The sequence below is a fragment of the Nannospalax galili genome, unplaced genomic scaffold, assembly GCF_000622305.1.
Source record: "Nannospalax galili isolate Female #2095 unplaced genomic scaffold, S.galili_v1.0 scaffold399, whole genome shotgun sequence".
In the NCBI taxonomy this organism is placed as follows: domain Eukaryota; kingdom Metazoa; phylum Chordata; class Mammalia; order Rodentia; family Spalacidae; genus Nannospalax; species Nannospalax galili.
The window spans coordinates 2,921,561-2,947,546 of record NW_008345053.1 but is presented as its reverse complement, the minus strand read 5'-3'; the positions used below and the strand labels follow the sequence as shown (position 1 = coordinate 2,947,546).

At 42.7% G+C, this 25,986-nt stretch overlaps 1 pseudogene; it reads left to right on the top strand.

Annotated features, from left to right (window-relative positions):
* The first annotated feature begins 20,804 nt into the window (after positions 1-20,804).
* LOC103740676 lies at positions 20,805-22,642 on the top strand (annotated as a pseudogene).
* The last annotated feature ends 3,344 nt before the right edge of the window (positions 22,643-25,986 follow it).

Below are 25,986 nucleotides of genomic sequence, written 5' to 3'. Positions count from 1 at the left end.
AAAAAAAAAAAAAAAAAAAAAAAACAAAGGTTGTCCTTGACAAAGAGAAAACATGCTATAACATTGATGCTCAAAAATAAATGTGAAAGAATTCTATAACCCACCGACCAAAACCTAACAAATCACGAATATTTTTACTCTTTTCCCAACAATTTGAAATTATATCTGTTTGAACAAATTTTTACAATAGTCCACTCTTTTAATCCCAGCACTTGGGAGACAAAGGCAGGTAGATCTCTGTGGGTTCAAAGTTAGCTTGACCTATAGCAATTTCCAGTCTAGCAAGGATTACACAGTGAGACCCTGCCTCAAAAAATTTTTTTCAAAAAATTTCAAATAGCCTAAACTATGGAATAGAGCCAAAAGTGCCAGGTTCCAGATCCAAGTCCAATTACTAGCTGTGTGATCAGAACATGTCACTTAATTCTTTCCTCTAGCTTCCTTTTTTGCAATATGGGGGAACTAATACCCACCCCAAAGGACTGATTGTGGCAACTAAGAAATATAAGAATGGGAGCAGAGCATGAATTGAGAGGCAATGTAATGACTGTCAGTCACAGATTTCATTCTAAAATTCCTTTTGGTCCACATGTAGCAAATGCCACCTTTTCAGGAATTCTTAGTTCCTATGAATGCCCATAGAATCATCTTAAACTGCTTCTGAGACTGAGCAGACCTGAGTGAACCTTCTGGCTTTTTTTGCTTTTAGTACTTGTGTTTAGCTGACTTTAAAGTCCATTCGTTTTGGAGGTTGTATAGCTAAGCACTGTATTATTCATGTCCTGCTCACCTTTCTGTAGATAACTCCTCCTCACCATGATAACGGGCATGATGATATAAACTGCCTAGGTTACCTTGCAGGGACTTGAAGGCTACTTTTGTTGATGCCACTAACTCTTTCCTTAGGCCCGTACAAGTGTCCAGTGCTTGACTTTCTGTGGTTAAGAGGCCAAAACTCTACCTTCAGATTGTGTTATCACTGTAATTTTCTGAATATGTCTCTAAAGATATTTGTATTAGCTCTTTGAGAATTTCCTACAGTGTATTTTGATCACATTCTTCCCAGGTCCACCCTTACCCCCAACTTTGTGTCCTCTTTTTTAATATTGTATTTATTATTTTTATTTTATGTGTATGAGTGTATTGCCTACTTATGTGTTAGTGCACCCATGTTGTGCAATGCCTGTGGAGGTCAGAAGTGGGCGTCAGATTCTCCTGGAACTGGAGTTATTGGATGGATGGTTTTTTCTTGTTTTTTAGGGTTTTTTTTTTTTTTTTGGTTTTTTTGAGACAGGGTCTCCCTGTAGCCCCAGCTGTCCTGGAACTCACTATGTAGACCAGGCTGGCCTTGAACTCACAGAGATCTGCCTGCCTCTGCCTCCCAAGTACTGGGATTAAAGGCGTGCGCCACCACGCTTGGCCATTTTAACCACCATGTGGGTGCTGGGAATCGAACCTGGGTTCTCTGCAAGAGAAGCCAGTACTCTTAACCACTGAGCCATCTCTCCAGCCCTAAATTACCCTCTTCTTTATCCCACAAATATTTCCAAACCCTGTCCTTAGTCACATATATTTGAGACTTGAGTCTTCTGTTTTCTTACCTTTGGCATTCTCCTAATTTCTTGTAAAAACAAAAACAACAACAACAACAACAAAATCCCTCATCATTTCAGTTGTTTTCATACTAAACAATGGGTGAAACAGGTCTGGTTCATAGAGAAGCTGTTATTTGTTAACATCCAGGGATAAAAACTAGCATAGGAAAAAGAAGAAATAAAACACTCCTCTGCTTACGGTGAATGTGAAGTTGGAAAAGGGGGATGGGAAAGAAGACACTTTCTAAAAGCTGTCTGCTGTTAAGTTGTTCACCCATAGAGGATGCTTGTGACTACACAAACACAATGGCTCATCTTAGGCTGGAGATAACTCCAGTGATGAAGTGTTCACACCTTACACCACCTGCATTTTGCTGAGAATCACCATCCCTCCCCACTCCTCTCGTGATTTGCCTATCTTGGTGTGGCTTCCTAGGGGAAGACATGTGTCTCAGATGCCAGAGAAAAAGTTTCACCGTGAAACCCGCTGACCCAGGGTGAAAACACTTCTCTGAGGAAACCAAGCCGTCAAAGGCCTTTTTAAAGAACTGGAAAAGCCACCTGTAACAGAAGTCAAATCGCCTGTTCTCTGCCATATTGTGGAGGTATCCAGTTACCAGGATTCAGAAAGCATATGCCTTAGCACAGAGAAAGGCAAGCTTTGGCTGTACCAAAGGTCATTCTCAAGGGTGCTCTGCCAAGCTTCCAGCTGCAAAGCCTGTCATGATAAAAGAGCCTCATTTTTCAGACCTCTTTACTTTGTAGGCTTGATCTCTTCTGTTTTACTTTTTTGTTGCTGTAATTCTGATTGATGAAAGTACATCTTGCAATAGATTCTGTGCCAGAGAAATGTGACCAAACTTCTTACCTAAAAGGAGCCTTTGTATAGGGATTAATCCTAAGTAGCTGTCCTGTCTGAGGTGTTAGGAGTGGTTTAAGGTGTGTGTAGGTTTTTTCACTCCTTAGAAACTGTATTCTGACAATTCATTTGTCATGAATCACATGCTGCTTTGTAGTGCTTCGAGTTTTTTCTTATTTCCAAAAGAAATACCCAGGTCTTCAGCCCTTAGCATGCACAGACTGTGATACTCCAGACTGTGATACTGAAAACTTGGGTAAGTTCCTGGTGCAGTTGTGGGAGAGAACATTGGGAGTCAGTGGCCTCTGTACTCCTCAGGCCAGCTGAATACACAGGGCTGTTGGACCCCATGTGCATAGCCCTGAAATAGGCCAGAACTTCAAATTCTATCACAGAGGAAGAAGTCACGCTGACCTTCCAACCTAATGACAGCTAGAACTTGCTCTTGGCCCAAAGCACCTAAGCCTCTAGTCCCTTGAAGTGATAAGTGATACAGAGGGCCTCAGATTTCAGACTGCAGCTTGGATCCTGGGAGGTAGTCTCCTCAAATGAGCCTGTGGGTGGTATACTCACTTCTGATCCGGCACAATTATGCTGAAGTGAAAATGCAGTTGAGGGTCCATGGAGCAGGCAGGATGACACCTCATTAACCTACAGGTGTACACATCACAACTTCCACCCAACAGCCATTCTCTGACTCTTGACCCACAGCCTTCTGGCATAAATTGATGCCTCAACTCTTCAACAAAGGGTCATAAGCTAGATCCTCACAATGTAGGTCTTTCAGTGTCAAAGTAATTGCTTATGAAGAGAACTCATTGAAGGAAAGAGTGGTTAAAGTTTACTCATTATAGTTTTCTTTAAGATTATGATGGAAGGGCTGGAGAGATGGCTCAGTGGTTAAGAGCACTGGCTGCTCTTAGAGGACCCAATTTCAGTTCCCAGCACCCACATAGTGGCTAACAACTGTCCATTACTCCAGTTCCAGGGGATCTGACACCCTCTTCTGTTGGACACTGCATGACACGGGTATACTTACATGCAGGCATAATGCTCATACACATAAAATAAAAATAAATTTAAAAAAAATATAATGGAAACTCAAGAGATGAAGAATTCCACCTGAATGGCATTACTTAGCCAAAAGATTTTTTAAAAGAACATACTAGATTTGTGCAGTTTGTCAACCAAATTCTTTAAGTTATTTTTAGAATTTTAATTATGTTTATTTTTATTTGAGGGGGCACACATGTGCCATGGTGCATGTGTGGAGGTCAGAGGACAACTTGAAGGGGTCAAGTCTCTCCTTCCACCGTGTGGGTCCCAGTACTCCGGTCATCAGGCTTGGCAGTACTGGGACCCAGGCTTGGCAGTAAGTGCCTTTACCTAGTGGTCTCTCTTGCTTGCTGCCTCCCAATCCTAAGTTTGGTTGAATTGTAACTACAGGACAGGGGTCTTGACTCACAGAGGCCAACAGGTAATACCCTTGTTCCTGATGACACTAAAGCAACTCCCAAAAGTATCAAGCAGACATCTTTAGAATGATATAATGATTTAAGAGTACAGGTTCATTCTATGTTATCCTGGATGAATTGTTCAACTTCAGTAAGCTTCTATTTCTGCACACATAAATTGAGCACAGAAATAATGTCTACAGGATAGATTAGTGTGAAATTAAACTAATAAATGTGTTTACCATAGGGTATGTAGTAAGTGTAGTAAATTGTTTATTATTATGTATATGTGTTCTTATTAGGTACTCTATTATAATAGTTCTTAAATTGTTAATCTATTAAATTTGCATTGATCCTTAATTAAATTACAATGCAGGAACCATTACTATATGCCAGGTACCTATTTCGATTCTCTCAGTAAGATGGGCACAGATAAGAATGTTGGTTTTGATCCAACATGATGGTGCTCACCTGTAATGACAGCTACTTGTAAGGTCAAGGTGGGAGGATCATGACTTCCAGGCCAGCCAGGGTTATACAGCAAGACACACCCCTCCCCATCTAAAAAACAATATACTGGTTTGGGAGAGGGTAGGTGGCTTGCTCACACACAGCTGGTAAACAGCATAACTGGGGGTTGAATTCAGAACTGTGGAACTGCAACACTATGTTTTCCATTGCATTGTCTCCCAGGAGACTTTGTTCTGGTCCCCTTTAAAGTTACTACTGCTTTTAGTGCAACTATCAGTGCATAGTGGGCCGTGCGTGAGGTCATGTGTGGCTAAGAGTTTCACTAGAGCTCTGTATGTACACAGGACTTATTTTGTGAGAATGCTGTTTCTGTTGTTAGTGTATGACACACAGGTGAGATTGTTACCACCTGTGCTAATGAACTTCTGCCCTTGCTCATGTCCGCAGCTGTTGTTAAGGGATGTTTTCCTGTGTTAATTATAGCGCCAATGTTTGAGTCATCCCATTATGTTAACATGCTGTTAAAAACATCCTTTTCATTTTGTGATTCCCTAAAAGACTTTCTTGGTTTAATAAAAATCTTACAGCCTTCTTTCTTAGAGAAACCTGTAACAACAGATGATTTAGAATCTGTCTCTCTATATTTGAATTATCGGTTTGCAAGTGATTTCAAGCATCTACAGGTAGACCTTCTTAAGATCAGCATCCTGTGCCATACCCCAAAAGACTCAAGAGAAACAGAGAAGTTTCATCCTGATATTTATGGAAGTTGGTTAAGCAGCTATCCATCTACCCTTCAGGATAAACATAACAAAGAAGACAATATTGTGGCGATGTGACATTACTGTCACAATTCTAAAACTTGATTAGGAAAGTGTGCATGAGGAAAGGGTGATGGTCTAGAACTTTCAGTGTCTCAGAAGAGGCTTAATCTCACCCCTGTCACCAACTTAGAAGCATGATACTCTTTTATCAAAATGTGTTGGTCTGTGTGGTTTAGGTTGTGCTGTGGTAACTAATAATCCCCAAATCTTAGCGTTATACTATTTCTCTCCTAAGCTCCATGCCCATTTCTGTAGACTGTCCTCTCCAGATACATAAACTGAAGCCCTACCTCCCAATGGAATGGTATTTCAAGATGGAGCTTCTGGGAGGAAATTAGTTTAGAAGACATGAAGATGATCCTCACAGTAAGATTAGTGCCTTTATAAGAAGAAACAACAGATAACTTGTGCCCCACAAGCGTTCTTGTGTACACACCAAAGACAGGCCATGTGTTCACTCAGAGAAGGCAGCCATCAACCAACCAAAAAGAGCCTTCATCAGAAGCCAACCGTGACCTTGAACTGCCAGTCTCAAGTTGTGAGATTCTCCCTAGGCTTGCAGTCTAAGATGTTTTGTTGTAGCATTCCAAGCTGACTAAGACACCCATAATAGCAGAAGCTCTATTTAAGATTGTTACTGAGAGAACTTGCCAGAACAAAGGCTGGCAATTGACATGTCAAGGAAAAGGGAGTGTAAACCTTCTACTCAGCCATCCCAGAGTCACAAGCATACTGGTTAAATGATACAGGTGTAATCATTCATGAATGTTGATTCATTGAGACACATCACTATCTACGGGAACGACAAAGTAGAAATTCAAACTACTAAGAAAACATGAGGGGTTACTGGTGGTATTTTCTACCTGATGTTTTAGGATATCTTGTTCCTTTCTTCTTATAGAGTGCCTCTAGTGATAATAGTCCCCACAGCTCACTTTCTCCTGGAATTCATTCAGATCAATTTTTATGTCTTGCATTGTTATTCTCAAGCTCAAAATGTCAGGGGCAGAGTTCTATGTCAATATTTAGTAAACATACATCAAAACACATTCAAGATGGAAAAATACGAGTGAATATGTAACACATGGAGAAAAATGAGTTCTCCAGAATTTTAATAATTTTAACCCAGAGGCTGGAGAGGTGGCTCAGCTGTTAAGAGCAACTGCTGCTCTTGCAGAGGACCCGGGTTCAGTTCCCTGAACCCATGTGGCAGCTAACAATCATCTGTAACTCCAGTTCTAGGGGATCTGATGCTCTCTTCTGGCCTCTGGGGGCATTGCATGGCACATACATTTACATACATGAAGGCAAAACATTCATGCACATAAAATAATTTTAAACTATTAATTTGGGGAGTAGAAAGACAAATAAAAACTTCTTGCTGGGTGCTAGAGAGATGGCTCAGTGAATTAAGAGTGCTTATTGCAAAGTCCAGGTGTGGTGGGGCATGCGTTTAATCTAAGCACTCAGAGGCAGAGACAGACCCCTTTGAGTTGGAAGCCAGCCAGGGCTACATAGTAAGACTCTGTCTCGAATCCCCTTCCCCCAAAAGAGTGCTTATTTCTCTTACAGAGGACCCAGGTGGCCTAGAACTCACTATGTAGACCAGGCTAGCCTCCATCTCACAGAAATCTGCCTGCCTCTTGACCTCCTGAGTGGTGGGATTAAAGGTTTGCACCCCCACTTGATTTTTTTATCTCCATTTTGTAGTTAATGCATAAGGTATATGGTGCCTATGAAGGAGATATAAAACAATCACTTAAATGTTTTATTTATTTTTGCATATATGTGGTATATGTGCATGTGCCCATGTGCATGTACATGTGCATGCACATGCAAAGACCAAAGGAAGATGTTGAGTGTCTTTCTCTGCCACTCTTCACCTTAGTCACTCAAGACAGGGTCTCTCACTGAAGCTGGAGCTGGGCTGGTGGCCACCGAGTCCCAGTGATCCTCCTGTCTTTGTCTCCCAGAGCACTGAAGTTACAAGCACACCTGGCTTTTTACATGGATGCTGGGCATTTGAACTCAGGTCCATGTGTTATACAGCACTGAGCCATATCCTCAGTCCCAAACATTACCACTGAGCCATATCCTCAGTCCCAAATATTTTTGTTATTTAGCACTGTGCATAAAATGCATCAGAAAAAGACAAGGTTGGTATTCTCTGAGCACCTGGTGAGCAACTGTGTTCCTATGTTGCTTCCTGTCATCCTCAGCTTCTGTGGGTCTGGGTCAATAACCTGAGAATGGGCACAATCACTACCTCTGGCTTGCAGATGAAGAATCTTATGCCCAGAGACTTCATCTTCTCCTACCCTAAGCCAGACCATCAGACTCCAGAGCTTCTATCCAACCTCCAACACTCCTCTGCAGACCTCCTGAGACAGGGTCTTGATACAGGCCATGACTCCTCCAGTCACCTACTAATAGAGGCAGAAAGGACCAGGCTGAGAGATGCATGCCCACTGAGGCATGAAAGGCTAGGAAAAAATGAGCACCGTACTGAAGAAAGTGCACATTGATTCACGTGGGAAATGATGGCACAATCCATTTTTCTTGTATTCAATCAATGGTGATTTTTGTTTGTGCAGCTTTACCAACTGAAGACTGACAGTACATTATATTCAACTTAGCCATTCTTGGATGAATGGAGAGATGTACACGTCATGAATGCTATCGGAATGACCATCTCCTCATAGGAGACATCCATTCACTGCTGCCAAGGACACACTTGAGCAAAGCATAGTTCAGAGGAAGGCAAGGCATCTCTATTCTTGGGAATACCTCAGCTCATTTATTTCTGTCCCTCAAAAGTTTTGGAAGAGAAGAATGATTTGAGTAGTCAGAAATATGTCTGATCAATATAAAGATATCTTCCTTTTTCTAAACCAAGCTTTGCTAGGGTCAGGGTAAGTGTGTCCCTTTAACAAATAGTACTGGGAAAGCTGTATTTCTACATGTAAAGCCAGGCGTGGTGGTACATGCCTTTAATCCCAGCACTCGGGAGGCAGAGGCAGGTGGATATCTGTGAGTTCAAGGCCAGCTTGGTCTACATAGTGAGTTTTAGGCCAGCTAGGGCTATAGGGAGACCCTGTCTCAAAAATGAGGAGGGGGGGGGGAGACTGGATCTATACTTCTTACCCTATATAAAAATCAATTCAAAGTGAATCAAAGACCTGAATGTAAGACCTGTAACTGTGAAACTTCTAGAGGAGAACAAGGCAAAATACTTCAACATATAGGCAAAGGCAAAGATTTTTCTGAACAGGACTCCAGTAGCACAGGAAATAATCCTAAGAATTGACAAATGAGACTATTAAATTAAAAAGCTTTTACAATAAAGGAAGTCATTGCCACAGTGAAAAGACAGCCTCCAGAACAGGAAAAACTTCTTTTCCAGTTACGTATCAGGCAAGGGATTAGTATCTAGGATATATAAAGAATTAAAAAAACTTAAACACTCAGCCAGGCGTGGTGGTGCACGCCTTTAATCCCAGCACTTGGGAGGCAGAGGCAGGCAGATCTCTGTGATTTCAAGGACAGCCTCATCTCCATAGTGAATCCAGGACAGCTGGGGCTACAGGGAGACCCTGTCTCAAAAAGACAAAAAAAAAACAAAAAACAAAAAAAAAACTTAAACACTTAAAAATAATTATCCAATCAATAAATGGGCTAATGAACTGCATAGTCAATTTTCAAAAGAAAAAATAAAAATGACCAATAAATACTTAATACAAAGTGTTCAACATCTTTATCCATTAGGGAAATAAAAATTTAAACTGCTTTGAGATTCCATCTCACCTCAGTCAGAATGGCTATCATAAAGAAAGCAAATGACAACAAATGTGGGTGAGGATGTGGAGAATGAGAAATTCCTACTGATTGCTGGTGGGGTGTAGACTAGTGCAGCCAGTATAGAATTCAGTGTGTTCCTCAAAAAAGTAAATGTAGAACTGCCGTAAGACCTAGTGATACCAACCACCCTTGGGTATATATCCAAACATCTCTAAATCAACATACCACAGAGATGCTGGTACTGCCATGTTTATTGCTGAACAAATCACAATAGGTATGAGATGAAACCAGCCTAGATATCCATTGACAGATGGTTAAAGAAAATGTGGTACAGGGGTTAGAGAGATGGCTCAATGGTTAAGAGCTCTGGCTACTCTTCCAGAGGACCCAGGTTCTGTTCCCAGCACCCACATGGCAGATAACAACCATCCATAACTATAGTTCCAGGGAATCCAATGCCCTCTTCTAGCCTTTGCAGGCATTAAATGCACACATGATATGTACTTACATGCAGGCAAAACACGCATACACATAAATTAATTTCAAAGAAAAAGAAAATGTGGTATACATTTGGAATGCACAGTGGAATTCACATTTGTAGGAAAATGAATACAACTGAAAATCATTATATTAAACAAAATAAGCCAGACTCAGAAAGACAAATACCTCATGTTCTTTTTTTTACACAGAATCTAGATTTTAAATTGTATATACATGTATGTATTTGTGTGTTTATATATGTAGGTCATGAAACCAGAAACGGTATCATGAGAGGGGAACAAGATCTTAAGGGAGGGTGAAATAGACAAGTAATGCAATTCATGTAATAAGAAAACAGAAGTCTGCTAGGTGAAAGAAGGGAACCAGCCAGAAGAGGGCAGGGGTATGGGGGAGGGCAGTGGAGAAGAGGACACATCAGAACAGAGTGTAATGACATGTACATATGAACATTTCATAATGAAACCCATTACTTTGAATGCTAGCAAACTAATAATGACAATAGTGATAACAATAAACAAGTCTGCTAAAAACACAGAAAAATACTTTGTTCTTCCAAGCCAAACTGTACTAGGGTTAGGGGCTGTGTAGACGAATCCATTAAAAACAAAATGCTGTGAGTGCCATCGACCAAATGGGAGGGCTGATCAGTGCATCTGTCTTTCTTTAAATGAAACAAATGTGAGCTCTAAAAGTGTCAGGAAATAATTAAAGCAACCAGAAGACAGTGCATTATGAATAAAATGATGTACTCTGCTCTGAATGTTCTGATAGCTGCAGAATGCTGGTTTTGATGAAAGCAGAAGCAAACTGCATGGATATTGTCATTGGTCTTGTCACAGTAGGTGACAGAGGGCCAGACAAGCAAGCCATGTACTACCGAGCCATGAAGGCTGATTCCACATGAAGTTTCACAACCCCGGTACTATACACTTCTCTGAGAATACTCTAGCATTTACAGTACTCTATTCAGATTTCTAAACATATGGATGGCTGCTGAAATCTATCTGAATATATTTCAATGTATATGGAAACCTATGTACATATGAAAATCAGTCTCTCCTTCTAGCTACAGATAGGTCAATGTTACCTGTGTAGAAGAGATGTGGTAACAGTTGAAGCAGATTTTTTTCCCCTTGTTTCAATTTCCAAAGAATTATCTCTATTTACATGTTTGATTCTATGGAGCCAGCTGGTTGAATGTGTTGTTAACATAAAAGTATTAAAAAAGTGGGCTGGGGATGTAGCTGAGTTGGTTGAGGCTTGCTTGAAGCCCTGGGTTTGATCCCCAGTACCATGTAAACTGTATGTGGTGGTACACGCCTGTAATCCTATCACTCAGGAGGTGGAGGCAGGAGGACCAGGAGTTCAAGGTCATCCATGGCTACAAAGAAAATTTGAGATCTGCCTGGGCTACAGGAGATCATATCTCAAAAAGCACATTAAGGAGGCTGGAGAGATGGCTTAGTGGTTAAGAGCACTGACTGCACTTGCAGAGGACCCTGGTTCAATTCCCAGCACCCACATGGCAGCTAACAACAGCCCATAACTCCAGTTCCAGGGAATCCAATGCCTTCTTCTGACCTCCACAGGCATTGCATGACACAGGTGCACTAAGACACATGTAGACAATACAGTCACATACATAAAGTAAAAATAATAAATAAAGCACATTATAAAATTCTCTTTCATATGCTAGTTTGTGCACATATTCAAAATTGTTTCTAAGAATAACAGAAAGTGCCAGGCGTGGTGGCACACACCTTTAATTCCAGCACTCGGGAGGCAGAGGCAGGCAGATCTCTGTGAGTTTGAGGCCAGCCTGGTCTACATAGTGAGTTCCAGGGCAGTTGGGGCTACAGAGGGACCCTGTCTCAAAAGATCAAAAAATAAAAATAAAAGAATAATAGAAAGTAACTGGATATTTCCATGTTCGATGGAGTCCCCTCTGATCTTATCTCCCTTTTAAAACCTGAGTTTTGGCAACATGAAGTAAAGCTCAGGTTCCTGGAAAAAAAAAACCTAGGAATTTTACAAAGAAGTATGGAGAAAGTGACATAATTTTGATCATGTCAATATTTACCTTTCTTATAAATAACAGCTTAAAGTTGATTGTAAACTTTCAAAGAACTAAAAGTATTAAAAACACACCCAGTGCCATTGGACACACCCTGAGGTTGTGGAGCCTGTGCTGGAGTTCTGAGATCTTGCCTGCATTCTGGGAAAAGGCAGCAGGTGGTGCCTTAAGGTAGGTGATTCACCCTTTGCTTTGCCTGAAAACCAGCTTCAATCAGGTTCCTGGTCAGTTTGGGAGTTCTGAAGAGGTGGAAGCATTAATTATTGCAGAGCCCCAGACAAGCGTTCTTTTCATGAACTTCGGCGTATCAGTTCAACAGTATCTCTTAAACAATCATTATTTTCCAGTCATACAAGACCTTAAGAAATAAGCCCAATGATGTTCAATTTTCATAACATTGATCCATGAGTTCATAAGATTCATTGTCTCTATTAAGTGCCTGACTGCACTTTATGAATCTCATCTTAGAACTGGGTGTGATGGCACACGCCTGTCATCCTTTCTTTCAGGAGATTAAGGCAGGAGATTCTTGAGTTCAAAGTCAGCCTGGAAAAAAAAAAAATCACATTACCAACCTGAGAGTAAATTCTCCAAATTAAACAATGGGTCTGGATTCTCCTAATGCCTACCACCTCTTCCAAGCTTCTGTCCATTTCCTGCCTTGTCCTTCACTGCACTATCTCAATTCCATTATACCCAGCCCAACAATCACAGGTATACACATCCAAATTATTTACCCCAGGACTACATAGTAAGATGCTGTCTCAAAACAAAAAACCCAAACTATCTGCCACTCAGTGGAGATCGCTCAACATTATTCCTTTATTATTATATGTAAGAAAACAACATTGCTTTCATTTTTTTCAAATCTAAAACTTTGTATGTAAAAGTCTACCCAAAGCCTGTGCCGCAGTGGCTGGGAGAACGAGGTGTGTGAAATTCTAGGAGCATGCACCTGGAGTAGTTAGTAGGCGAGCCAGGTATTTGCATAACAACAGCAACAATAATAGCTCAACTTAATGAATATTAAATCCCAACTGTGTGATGGGTATTGTTCTGAGCACATGGAAAAAAGAGTAAATGAGATAGAATTATTCCTGCCTTCAGAGCATGTGATACCATAGGCAGATGCTAATCATTCAGTTAAGTCAGAAGAATTAATTCAAACAAGGTTCTTTTAAACCGGCAACTGTATTATAATCCTTTATTTCTCCTTTTCCAAGAGTCTCAATATGTGTTCCATGCTGGCCTCAAACTTTCTAAATATATAGCCCAGGCAGTCCTCCTGCCTCAGCCTCCACAGTGCTGGGATTGTAGTCATACACCAAGTTCACTTCTGATTAACCAACTTGTTCTCTTTTTACCTATGTAGTAGGAGCTCTGAAAAGAATTTGTATATATTTCGAGTTTGAATGTCAACAAGTCTACACAAATGCTTTCCTCTACTACACAGACATTTTTGTTACTGTGTATACCCGCTGTGACTAAGACCATGGGGCAAAGAAACCGGCACTGGAATGAAGAGGGTTCACCCCACACTCCTGGACAAAGAGGATTCTAGATCCTGACTCCTGGCCTTGCCCCACCTCTCACAGCTATTTTCCCAGTTGTGACATATCAAACCTGTTCCCAAACCCTTTAATGACAGGGTAGGAGAGTCAAGTGTTTGCATAACAGCAGCAACAACAGGTAACATTCGTTGACTATATGTTGCCAAGTTGGGTTCCAAGCATTTTGTGCGCATCAATTCTCTCACTCTTCACAACAGTCCTTAAGGTTTATATCAATATTATATTTCACAATGGAGGTAAACTGTAGGTTTTGGTACTTTTGTAAACACCAAGCAGTTCACAGTAATGCCAATAGGAGGTCTAACTAGAGGCTGGCATTATTCCAGTTTTGTAAGACCAGAGGTGACGGGGATTATTTTTCTTTATTAAAGTATGTGCCAGGTACTTTGCTTCACATAAATTAGTCCTAATCGCCACAGCAATCCTTCAAGAGAGATTATATTAGTCTCAATTTATAAATAAGGAAGCTGAGGTACAGAAAAATGCAGTAACCTATTTGAAATCACATGTGTACTAAGCGGCTGAGCTCACAGACGCCCAGCATCTACGAGTAAAACTCAGGCACACTTTCCTACACTGAACCTCCCAGGAGTTGGGTCACAGACCCTCCAGCTGCCTTTCTCTCCCTCTGAGATACCCGGCCACACCCACGAGGAACTCTGTCTTGGACAGAAGGTTGATAAGAAAGCATGCTGCGCTGTGGCCTTACAGCCCTTCTCCTAGCAAGCTGGAAGATAAGTTTAAGGTCTCACCTCATCTGCCTTCCTTCCCCTTGGCATATAAGCCAGGCCAGGCTGGTGTGAAGCTTGCCAACATGCCCTGAAAACCTGTGAGAGTCAGGAAACTCCCTTTGTTCTTCATATTTTAAGGGAAGGCTGGCTCTCTCTCAGACCTTTAAGGTCCCATTCTGGCTGTCTGTGGCTATGATGTTACAGCTCTCCTGATATTCCCGGAACCGAAAGGCCCCTCTCTCCCTCAGGACCTCTGTCATGCTATGCATGGTGGGTGGTTATCTCTCCTAATGAAGCTCCTTTCTGGACCTGAAGACCCGCTCACCCATCAGGTTCCCATCTCCGAATAAAACTCTTTTGAAGGGTAATCTCATGTCAGCTCTTTCCCACAAACCTGCATTTTAAGTTATTATACCCAGGAAGGCACTGTTGCAGGAAGTTCAGTCCAGTCTGTAGAAGCAGTCAGTGTGGGAAAGAGGAAAACTCCACAGGGAAAGCAGTAAGGCGCAAAACACTTCCTGTCAGCCTTGGATCTGCTGCAAGGGCAGTGCCTTGGGTGAAAGACAGCTGCTTGGTCATATGGAGTTGGTGCTGAGTCATCCCTCATGGGACCTTGACCAGGCTGTTCCCTCCTGTTTACCTCTCTGCTTCGTTTGGTGAATCAATGTGTTTGCTATTGCAAACCTGCTCTTCCAGACCTTTACAGAAAAGGTGTTTTCTTTGATTGGCCATGTGGAACCACACCCATTTCCCATATTCTCTCTCTCTCCTTCCCCTCCCCATCCCCCCAGCATTAGATCTTTTTGATATTGGAAATGTATTTGCTATTTGTATCATTTTGGGATTATCCTTTAGAATTTGGAGGTCATGAAGGCAGCAATGTCTCCCAGGAGGCTAGGTTTGCCCCATTTATTAACCCAAAGATTATTTGGACTATTCACCCCTGGTGACGTTGAACTCCATCTGACTTCCAGTTTTAGATCAGATTTAGGGGGAATTTTCTGGTGGAATTTTTGGTGTTTCTTAGATATATCATCTGCACAAAGGGATAATTTGATCTCTTCTTTTCCAATTATTACTCCTTTAATTTCCTGCTCTTGTCTTATTGCTCATGCAAGAGTTTCAAGCAGTATGTTAAAGAGGAGTGGAGATAGTGGACAGCCTTGTCTGGTTCCTGATTTCAATAGGAATGCTTCCAGTTTTCTCTATTTAGAATGATGTTGACTGTGCATTTGTTACACATGGCTTTAATTATGTTGAGGTATGTTCCCTCCAGAATAATCCCTTCTAGGACTTCTATCAAGAAGGCATGTAGCATATGTCAAAGGCTCCTTCAGCATCCATTGAAATAATCATGTGATTTTTGTATTTAAGTCTGGGTTCTTGTCGTTGAGTCCATTTATGTGATTTATGATGTTTATTGACTTACGTATATTGAAGCATCCCTGCATCTCTGGAATAAAGCCAACTTGATCTTGGTGGATGATCCTTTTGATGTGTGTCTATGTGTGGTTTGCAAGTATTTTATTGAGAATTTTTGCATCTATGTTCATTAAGGATATGGGTCTATAGTTTTCTTTTTTGGTTGTATCTTTACCAGGCTTTGGTATGAGAGTGATGCTGGCTTCATAGAAGGAATTTGCAAGTTTTCCCTCCATTTCTATTTTTTTGAATAAAGTAAATAGTATTGGATGCAGATCTTCTTTAAATGTCTGATAGAATTCTGCTGTTTTTGTGTTATGGGTCTGTTTCAATTTCCTTATGTGTTATGGGTCTGTTTAAGCTGTTAATCTGTTTAAATTGCATAATACAGCTGCTTTCTTGAGGCACACTGGAAGATAATGTGTTATTTATGAGTCCTAAGTTCCACATAACTTCTAGAAGCTCTGAACTATAATATGTAAATATAATACCATTTGCTTTAAAATTAAAATAATAAAAAAGTGTGCCTGTGAATAGAGCATGGGGGATTGGGATAGAAGTGAGGCAAGTTCTTAGATGTAACAATGATCTGCTTTGCCCAGAGCAAGGAATGAACTGTACGTCCCTTAACTATATGCCCTGGGTCCTTGAAGTCTGCTAAGGTCCCCAGTTACTGTGTGCAGTAACTGTTCTACCCTTCCAAGACTCTGGGATTGTTCTTTACTAAAGCCCTCCCAGAGCCAGACTTGGTGGCAGAAGCCTATAATCCCAGCAGTTTGGAAGACTGCAGGGGCAGAAGGGTTGCAAGTTCAAGGTTTGTGTGGACTACAGAATGAGTTCAAGGCTAGCCTAGGCAACTTCTTTTTTTTTATTGAGCTTTTAAAATTTTATACAACATTTCCCACTCAAATCAGACCCTGTCCCCCATCCATGCCTCTCCCTATCCCCCCCACCAAACCCTATGCACTCTGCCATACATGCTGAGTCCTATTCATTTAGGTATTTGTACCCAAATGTCCTTCATTGTAAATGCATCCACTCGATTCTAGTCAGCCCATCCAGGGGTCATATGTAAGTCATACTCTCCCTCACCCAGCAGCAACCAGCCTCAAATAGTTCTCACTCTACTGCTGGCTCACCACCTATTTCTAACCTCCCCTTTGGGGCCTTGTTTAATTGAGCTGACATGGGTTCTGCGTTCGATGTCACCACTGCCACAGGCTCACATGAGCAAGGCTCCAGTGGTCTGGAAGCCTCTACCTCCTTATGTTCATGAACCAGCCCTGGCTCTTAAAACCTTTCCACCTCCTCTTCTGCAAAGGTCCCTGAACTTCTTGATGTCCTACCTCAAAAGAAAAAGAAAAAGAGGTTTGGGGCTACAGCTCAATGGTAAAATGCTTGCCTAGCATGTGTGAGAACTTAGATTCAATTTCTGTTTTCTGGGCTTTGTTTCAGGGTTTCCAAAACTCTCCCCCTTCTTTCTCTCCCTTCTCTCCCCCCTCTCCCCCCATCTCTCCCTCTCTCTGTCTCTCCCTCTCTTTGTCTCTCCTTCTCTCTTTTTCTCCCTCTCTCCCTTTCCCCTTCTCTCCCTGTCTCCCTCCCTCTCTCTGTCTCTCCCTCCCTCTCTCTCTCTCCCTCTCCTTCTTCCTCTCTTCCTCTCTCTCACATGTATATCTGTATGTGAAGGTATATGCACATTTATATGCAGGTATGTGGAGGTGTGGAGGTAGGAGGATGACTTCAGGTGTTATTCCTCTTGTACCATGCACCTTTTTTTTTTTTAAGATAGGGTCTCTTACTGACCCAGGACTTGCCAAATAAGCTAGGCTAACTGGCTAGAAAGTCCCATGGATCAACCTGTCAGTGTCCACCTCCCCAGCACTGGGATTACCAGCACCTACTGCCATGCCCAGCCTTTTTTACATAGGTGCTGGGATCAAACACAGGTCCTCAGGCTTATAAGGCAAATGCTTTACTGACTGAACCCTCCCCCTAGCCCCAAAAAGAATTGTTTAAGTCTCTCCCAATGGTCCCTTTCCCATCAACTTTCTGCTAAGGCAAATGCTTTACTGACTGAACCCTCCCCCTAGCCCCAAAAAGAATTAAGTCTCTCCCAATGGTCCCTTTCCCATCACCTTTCTGCTTTTTAATTTTTTTGATTTATTTATTTTGTGTATGAGTGTATTGCCTGTATGTATGTAAGTGCAACCATGTCTTGCAATGCCCATATAGACCAGAAGAGGGTGTCAGACCACCTGGAACTGGAGTTACAGATGGTTATTAGCTGCCATGTGGATGCTGGAATTCAAACCCAGGTCTTCTGTAAGAGCAGACAGTGCTCTTAACCACGGAGTCATCTCTCCAGCCCCTCCTTTGTCCTTTTTAAAAAGGGATTATTTCTACTTTATGTGTAGGTATATTTTGCCTACATGTGTGTATATGTACCATTTGAAAACCTGGTGCCTTCAGAGGCCAGATGATGATGTTGGATTCCCTGGAACTGGAGTTACAGATGGTTTTTAGCTGCCACATCAGTGCTGGGAACTGAACTCAGGTCCTCTGCAAGAGCAATTAAGTGTTCTTAACCTCTGAGTCATCTCTCCAGCCCCTCCCTTCTGCTTTTATGTTGTACACAGATACAGATGTAGTTATATGCATAAACACATGTACTGAAGACCAGGAGCTTCTGGAACCTGGACCTTCCCCTGCCATCTATAAGAAGGGAGGCCCTCAGCACTTGGGGAGCAAGTGAATGACCAGTCAAACAGGCATTTGCCCTTTGACTTCTCTACCCATGGGGATCCTGTTATTGTCAGCTTTGAACAACCTTGTGTAACAAGAGCGTCACAGTGGGTGGCAACCACCAGTTCAGTGAGCAAATCTGACAGCAACACAGCAGAGAAGCTCTCAGTGGCCCACTTGACAATCTCTATAGAAAACTCCTGCCGTGGTAAAGAACAAAAGTCAAAAATGACTTTTTGTGACTCTGCTGAACAAAACATCAGAAAGAGCCATCAAGTGCTCTAGGGCACAGATCGGGTGTTGCTCTTGGCCATCCAGGGAAGGAAAAGAAGACAGCAACCAGCAGCCGAATTTGCTGTTGTTGATTTGTTTGTTTTTTCCCCCCCAGCCACCTTTCTCTGCCTTTTGAGACTTGGGCATTTACTGAGATGCAGTCTAGACCCAGAGTGTTTGGTGTTCTCAATACCCGGGTTCATACAGGTTAAAGGACTTAAATGAAAAAGCGTGGTTCATGATCGCTTTGGAAGTCTCCAAGTACCTCTTTCTTAATGCACTATCTGATGCCGTGACTAGTTGGAGTTGTCATTCTTTGACTTTTGTTTTCTTTTTGTTGTTTTTTGAGATAGTATCTCCCTGTAGCCCCAGCCAGCCTGGAACTCGCTATGTAGACCAGGCTGGCCTCAATCTCACTGAGATCCCCCTGTCTCTGCCTCCTGAGTGCTGGAATTAAAGGCATGTGTCACCATACCCGCTTTCTTTGACTTTTGAATCTCCCCCCCCCCTTTTTTTTTAATTTTTCTGGGATCTTGCTATGTTGCCCAGGCTTGCCTCAAATTCCTGGGTTCAATCAATCCTGCTGCCTCAGCCTTCTGAATAGCTAGGACTGCAAGGCCCACCATTGTACCCAGGTCTTTCTTTGGCTTGTAAATATTAGCTGTTTCTCTCCCTCTTCCCCCAGTGTGTGTGTTACGTGTGATGTATACACACGTGTTTGTGCACAAGTACAGAGGCCAGAGGATAGCATGGGGTGTCTTACTTTATCACACACCACCTTATTCCCTTGAGACTGGGTCTCTCACTGAACCCAGAGTTCACCATTTCAGCTAGACTAGCTGGCCATCAAGCCCCAGCAATCCTCTTATCTAGCCTCTCACAGCACTGGGTTTACAGGCGGGCATGGCTACACATCTGGTTCTTTAAATGGGTGCTGGGGATCTGAACTCAGAACGTTATGCTCACCCAGTAAGTGCTGTTGCCCACTGAGCCATCTCCCCAACCCCTGGGTGACCCCTTTGGGTAGAGCAGACCATGTCTGACAAGAAAGATTGTAGACTTATTCCCATGCATCTTTTCCAATCCTCTCAGGAGGTTTGTGACTACCCAAACAACCAAAACCACTGCATCTCAGTGTGCACAAGCTCTCAAATTCTATGTGGCAGCTTGGACGTGACTTATGCCTATGGACACTCTGCACACTATCTGCGGCAACCTGGCTGTTGTGCGGTCTGGGTTAAGCACCTGGCACTCTCCGAATATCAGTCTCCTCATATTTAGTTTGTTTCTCATCTTACACTTGTATTGCTGTTGTTGACAATTACAACCATTGCTTGCTGTTTTTATTTATGCCTGTGTCTGTGTTAATTCATGTGTAACACTTGTATGCAGGTGTTTACAGAGGCCAGAGGGCATCGGGTCACCAGGAACTGGAGTTATAGGCAGTTGTGAGCCACCTGATGTGGGTGCTGGAAATTGAACTTAGGTCCTCTGTGCAAGAACTCTTAACTGCTGAGCCATCTCTCCAGCCTCAATAATTACAATAATTAAATAAACTATGTGAAGCTCTAACATCATTCCTTGGTGCATAAAAATTATTTCATAAACATTAAATCACAGCTCAATTCCAACCCCCCCCAATTATCATGATTTTCTAGCCCTATGCCAAATGCTGTTCATTCTTTTCCTAAATCAGAAGTGTTTTAAATTTTTTAATTTTTTTAAATTATGCATATATGTATGTGAGAGAGAATGTGTATAAGATCAGATGTTGGATCCCCTGGAACTAGAGTTACAGGTGGTTATGAGCCACCTGACATGGGTGCTGGGAACCAAATTCAGGTCCTCTGGAAGGACAGTATACACGCTTAAAGACTGAGCCATCTCTCCAGCCCCCTGAACCAGGAGCTTTGACCAGGGCTTTTTGCCTTGCTGTGGAGAAGAATCTCTGGGCAAGGGCTAGGACCCATGTCAGCTGGAGCCTCATTGATGGAGTTCTAAAGCAGCTTTCCTTCCTTCCATTAAGCACTGCAAAATACCTGTCATTAGCTCCTTATTACAGAAAAAAGCCTCCCTTTTCTTCATCTGTGTTCTAGATTTCTCTAATCCAAGCACTTAAGATCTCATGATCTGGGATGGAGAGATGACTAAGCGGTTAAGAGCACTGGCTGCTCTTGCAGAGGACCCAGGTTCAATTCCTAGCACCCATATGGCAGCTAACAACCATCCATAACTCCAGTTCCAGTGGAATCCAACCCCCTCTTCTGACCTTCATGGGCATTGCACGACATGGGTGCACTTACATACATGCAGGCAATACACTTATACACATAAAATAATTTTTTTAAAAAAAATCCCATGATTGGCTTTCTGTCCATGACACACACCTTCTTTTCCAGTCTACCTATTCCAGGTAACAGGAGCAATTTCTAGATGCAATCTGGATTGAAAGCAGCACTCCTGGGCAGCTGCTCACAAGTAATGTCCTGATGAGGCCTGTACTACCAGTAAACACCATTCGATTTAACAAGCTAAACCTCAGCATCAGCTACCCAGTAAGGACCCTCAGGACTTAGACACCAGGAAGGCAGACATGAGCTCCCTTAACCTCACTCTGGCTCCAGAAGTCGAGATAAGGAATGTTAACAACCCAAGTGTTATTCTGTCATTCATTCTGCCAGACTCCTGCTAAGGATACAAATTAACAAAAACCTATCATATAAGAACCCATCCATGGAAGCGTTAGTAAACTTTATTGCTTTAATTTGGAAGATGAAGGGAAAATGATGGTCTAAATATAGGTAGAAATTGACATAATTATTAACAAGATAACAGGGTCACAGATAGAAATAGAGTTTGGATAGTTTTAAAGGGTCAAGCAAAATGAAGGCTTTGGAATGTTGTTGTTTAAGGCTAAGTATGTAGCTCAGTTGGTACAGAGCTTGTCAAGTACACACAAACCCCTGGTTTCTATCCCCAGCACTAAGTAAACCAAGTGAGGTGGTGTGTGCCTGTAGTCCCAGCATTCAAGAAGTGGAAGCAGAAAGATCAGTTCAAGGTCATCCTCAACTACGTATCAAGTTCCAGGCCAGCCTGGGATACATGAGACCCTATCAAAGAAAAAGAAAGGAAAGAAGGAAGGAAGAAAGAAAGGAATGGAGAGAGGGAGGGAGGAGGGGGGAGAGAGGGAGGAAGAAGGGAAGGAAGGAGGATGGAAGGAAGGAAGGAAGGAAGGAAGGAAGGAAGGAAGGAAGGAAGGAAGGAAGGAAGGATCAGGAGGGGTAGAGGGAGGGAGGGAGGGAAGTAGTTTTCTAACATTGCATAAGAATGTCAGATACACTTGCTGGCTTACTAATTTCTGCCTGTTGACACAGCCAAGGAAGCATCGCTGAAGGCTTCATCTCCCTGCTGTCTCGTCTAAGTCAGAGTGTCCCAAGGAGCCTGAACAGCTGCAGAAGCTCTTCACCAGATGGGCTGAGCTTCAAAACAAGTGACAGGAGTCCGAGGAGCCACTTGAGCAATGGGGAACACTCACGAGCCATTTGAGCAATGGGGAACACTCACTGACTGCCTAGTCATGAGACATCCAAACGCCCCGGGGGCTTTGGGTTTGTCACTTACTCCACAGTGGAGGAGGTGGACGCAGCTATGAACGCACAGCCACATAGAGTGCATGGAAGAGAGCTGCGTGAAGACTCTCAGAGACCAGGTGCCCACTTAGCTGTGAAAAAGATCTTTGTTGGTGGAATTAGAGAAGACACTGAAGAGCATCACCTATGAGATGATTTGGGGCAATATGAGAAAATTGAAGTGATTGAACTCATGGAAAGAAGAGGGACTTTGCTTTTGTCACCTTTGAGGACCATGACTCTGTGGAAAAAATTGTCATTTAGAAATACCATGCTGTGAATGGTCACAACAGTGAAGTAAGGAAAGCCCTGTGGAAGCGAGAGAAGGCTAGAGCTGCATCTAGCCAAGAGGTCCAAGAGGTTCTGGAAACTTTGGTGGTGATCATGGAGGTCAATGACAATTTTGGTCATGAAGGAAACTTCAGTGGTCATGGTGGTAGCTGTGGTGGTGGTGGATATGGCGGCAGTAGGGATGGCTATAACGGATTTGTAATGATGGAAGCAACTTTGGAGGTGATGGAAGCTACAATGATTTTGGCAATTACAGCACTCAATATCCAAAGTTTGGATCTACGAAGAGAGGAAACTTTGGAGGCAGAAGCTCTGGCCCTCATGGTGGTGGAGGCCAACACTTTGCTAAACCACGAAACCATGGTGGCTATGGCAGCAGTAGCTGTGGCAGTGGCAGAAGGCTCTAATTACCATCAGAAAGCAAAGCTTAGCAGGACAGGAGAGCCAGAGAAGCAACAGGGAAGCTACAGGTTGCACCAGACCATGAACTCAGCCAAGTACCGTGGTGGAAGGGCCTGGCTGCTACAAAGAAGAGATGTTTTAGACAATATCTGTGTGTATGGGCAGAAAACTCCAGGACTGTATTTGTGACTAATTGTATAACAGGTTATTTTAGTTACTGTTCTGTGGAAACTGTAAAGCATTCCAACAAACGGTTTTAATGTAGACTTTTTTTCATCCATGCTGTTGATTGCTAAATGTAATAGTCTGATCATGACACTGAGTAAATGTGTCTTTTTTGTTTGTTTGTTTAATGTACTGTGTAAAGGTAGTCTACTTTGAAGCCACCTTGGTAAAACTTCCCAAAAGTGTGATGTTAGAATTTCTTAGGCTGATGCCAGGCTCTATTTGAAATTTATTTATGACTGCATGGGTGGGAAGCTGTTGTCTTCAGAAACCTTGGTGTAGTTGGACTGCCAGTTACTATTGTGGCCTTTAATGAGTTTCACCTTGAAAGGGTCACCCAAGCAGTGCCACAAAATTACTTGTTTATAAAAATGAATGTTGGCATATCCTATGCAATATCTAAATTGAATCATGGTACCAGATAAAATATTAGATGGGAATAATCTTGTGTATCATCCATTATCATATATAACCAATAACACTTGATTCTCTTGAATGGAAAAAAATATTCTGCATGACTATAGTGTACCAGCATATTTACCAGTGTGGCAAGGAAGATAAAGACCTTCTAAAGCTGTTCATGTCTCGCTCGCTCCCCGAAACCCGTGAATTTGTGATCTTTAGGGTAAAGGGGATTAAGACTACAGATGGAATCACAGTTCCTAATCAGCTGAACTTGAGGTAGAAAGACTGACCTACACTGCATGGACGGGCTGATGGAATCACAGGGCTAGTACACCCCAGAAGGTGAACGCAGAAGTTTCAGAATCCAAATGATACAAGTTAGAAAGACCCAACCTTCCACAGCTGGCTTTGAAGGTGGAGGGAGAAACCCAGAGCCAAGGAATGTGGCAGTTTCAGAGAGCTGGAGAAGGCAAAGAGAAAAAGAAGATACCATCCCTTCACCCTCCAGAGGAATGTCAACCTAAGGAGACAGAGTCCAGATGTCCAGTGTGAATACCTATAATAGCAACTTAATTTTATTTCATCTAAGTTTGTAATAATTTGTTACAGCTTCAAGAAAAAAAAGAGCTAACATGCAGAGCTGGAGAGATGGTTCAGCAGTTGCATTGGCTGCTATAGTGGAGGACCTGGGTTCGGTTGCCAGCACCCACATGGAAGCTAACAACCATACGAAACTCCAGTTCTAGGAGATCTGATGCCTTCCTCTGGCCTCCCCAGGCATTGCATGTACAGGTGTACTTACATTCATGCAGGCAAAATGCTCATACACATCAAAATAAAATTTAAAAAAAACTAGCATGCAGCCAATTTATTACTTTAGACAGCCTATAGTTACCTTTTTATTTTTTAAAAATATTTTATTTGTTATTTTTATTTTATGTGTATGAGTGTATTGCCTGCATGCATGTGAGTGCGCCTGTGTCGTGCAATGCCTCAGAGGTCAGAAGAGGGCTTCAGATTCCCCTAGAACTGGAGTTAAGGATGGTTCGTAGCCACCATGTGGGTGCTGGGAATCGAACTGGGTCCTCTGCAAGAGTAGTCAGTGCTCTTGACCACTGAGCCACCTCTCCAGCCCTCACCTTCTTATTTTTTTGAGATAGGCTCTCACGTAGCTCAGGCCAGCCTCAGATTCCCTATGTAACCTCAAACTCTCTAGTAACCAAGGAGGGCACCGAATTTCTGATTTTCCAACCTCTGATATCTGGAGTACTAGGGTTCCAAGTATGAGCCACCACATACAGTTTATGTGATACTGGGAATTGATTCCAGGGGTTTGTGCATATTAGACAAACATTGCACCAGCTGAGCTATAGCCCCAGCCCCCAATATTTATCTTTCTAAAAAAAGTATTTAATAATCGATTCTATTGTATATACACATATGCAGGCTTGCATATGTTATCTGAGCAAAATGGAAGGGCTAAACCACAAAAGAAAAATGAGCAAAAGGCACCATCTATGGGAGACTTCTTCATTTGAATCTTGTTGAGGCCCCAGTGGGTTACATGAAGTTCTTAGAAACTGAGTAGTTACTGGGGTTGGCTGTTGTCCCACCTCACCTTGATTTACCCTGTGGTAGGACAGACTACAGTGTTCTTCTTCCCAGAAAAAGAGCTTTGAGTTCTCACTTAAAGCAGGAGGAAGGAGCTCTGCTGCCAACACCATGTAGCTTCCACGTGGTAAGTGCTAGTGCACAGGAGGGAGGCGGGAGACAAGCCATGACAAGCACTTCCTGGGAAGCCCGTGTCCCCCACTGGCTGGGGCAGGTTTAATAGTTGTTCTTATAACTGCAGAATTCCCTCTTCCCCACATTTTTTAAAGACTTGGGATTCTACTAGGTTAAGCAATACCAGGTTGATGCACTGCTGAAAACATCAAAATTGTCACCATGGGAATGGACCTATATATCTTCAGTTTTAGCCCTGATTTCAGATCTAAGACCCTTCAGGATTCAGAAGGAACGCACAGATCTGTCATGTGCTCGACAGTTGCCTAGCTGGTCATCCCTACTTCCAGGCTCTACTTGGGGCCTTGAACGCTTGCTGTGGCCTCTGCCAGTCACCTAGAACTCTAGCTGACAGTTTCTGAGTATCCCTGGACTGTTCCAAAACATACTGTCTATAAAATGCTGGCATGTCTCTTGGCACCAAGGAAGATCTTTAGCATGTTAGCACTTTACACCTAGAAAACCCAGTTATTAAAGGATCTGTCACCTCAGAAACCTGCAAATGTCTGACAACTGTCACGAGTTTCTATGGTTTCATTCAGTTCTGGCTGAGGAGAGATTCAGACTCTGGGACCAACGGCCTCCTCAGCAGTGGGACAAGGGGCATCTGAGCAGGGTCTGAGGCCATTGGACTGGTTTCTCTGCTGTGCCTGGCCTGCCACTCCATATAGCATCTGCCCTGTGGCTGGAAGGTGCGACCCCAGGCTGTTCCTTGTCCCTGAACGTAGCTGCAGCTCACAAGTCCTGGGGTACTATTCTGCCCCTGTACTTTGTGGCTTCCTTCCTCTGAGAGGGGCTTATTAGAAGCATAGTTGCAAAGATTCTTGTGATGGTAGAGCACGGGTGACTGAAAAGAGGAAAGACAGTGCATGTGTGTCGGCAAAGTGACACCCAAGAAGTGGAAGGAATTCTGCTGCAACAGCACGGATGCCTT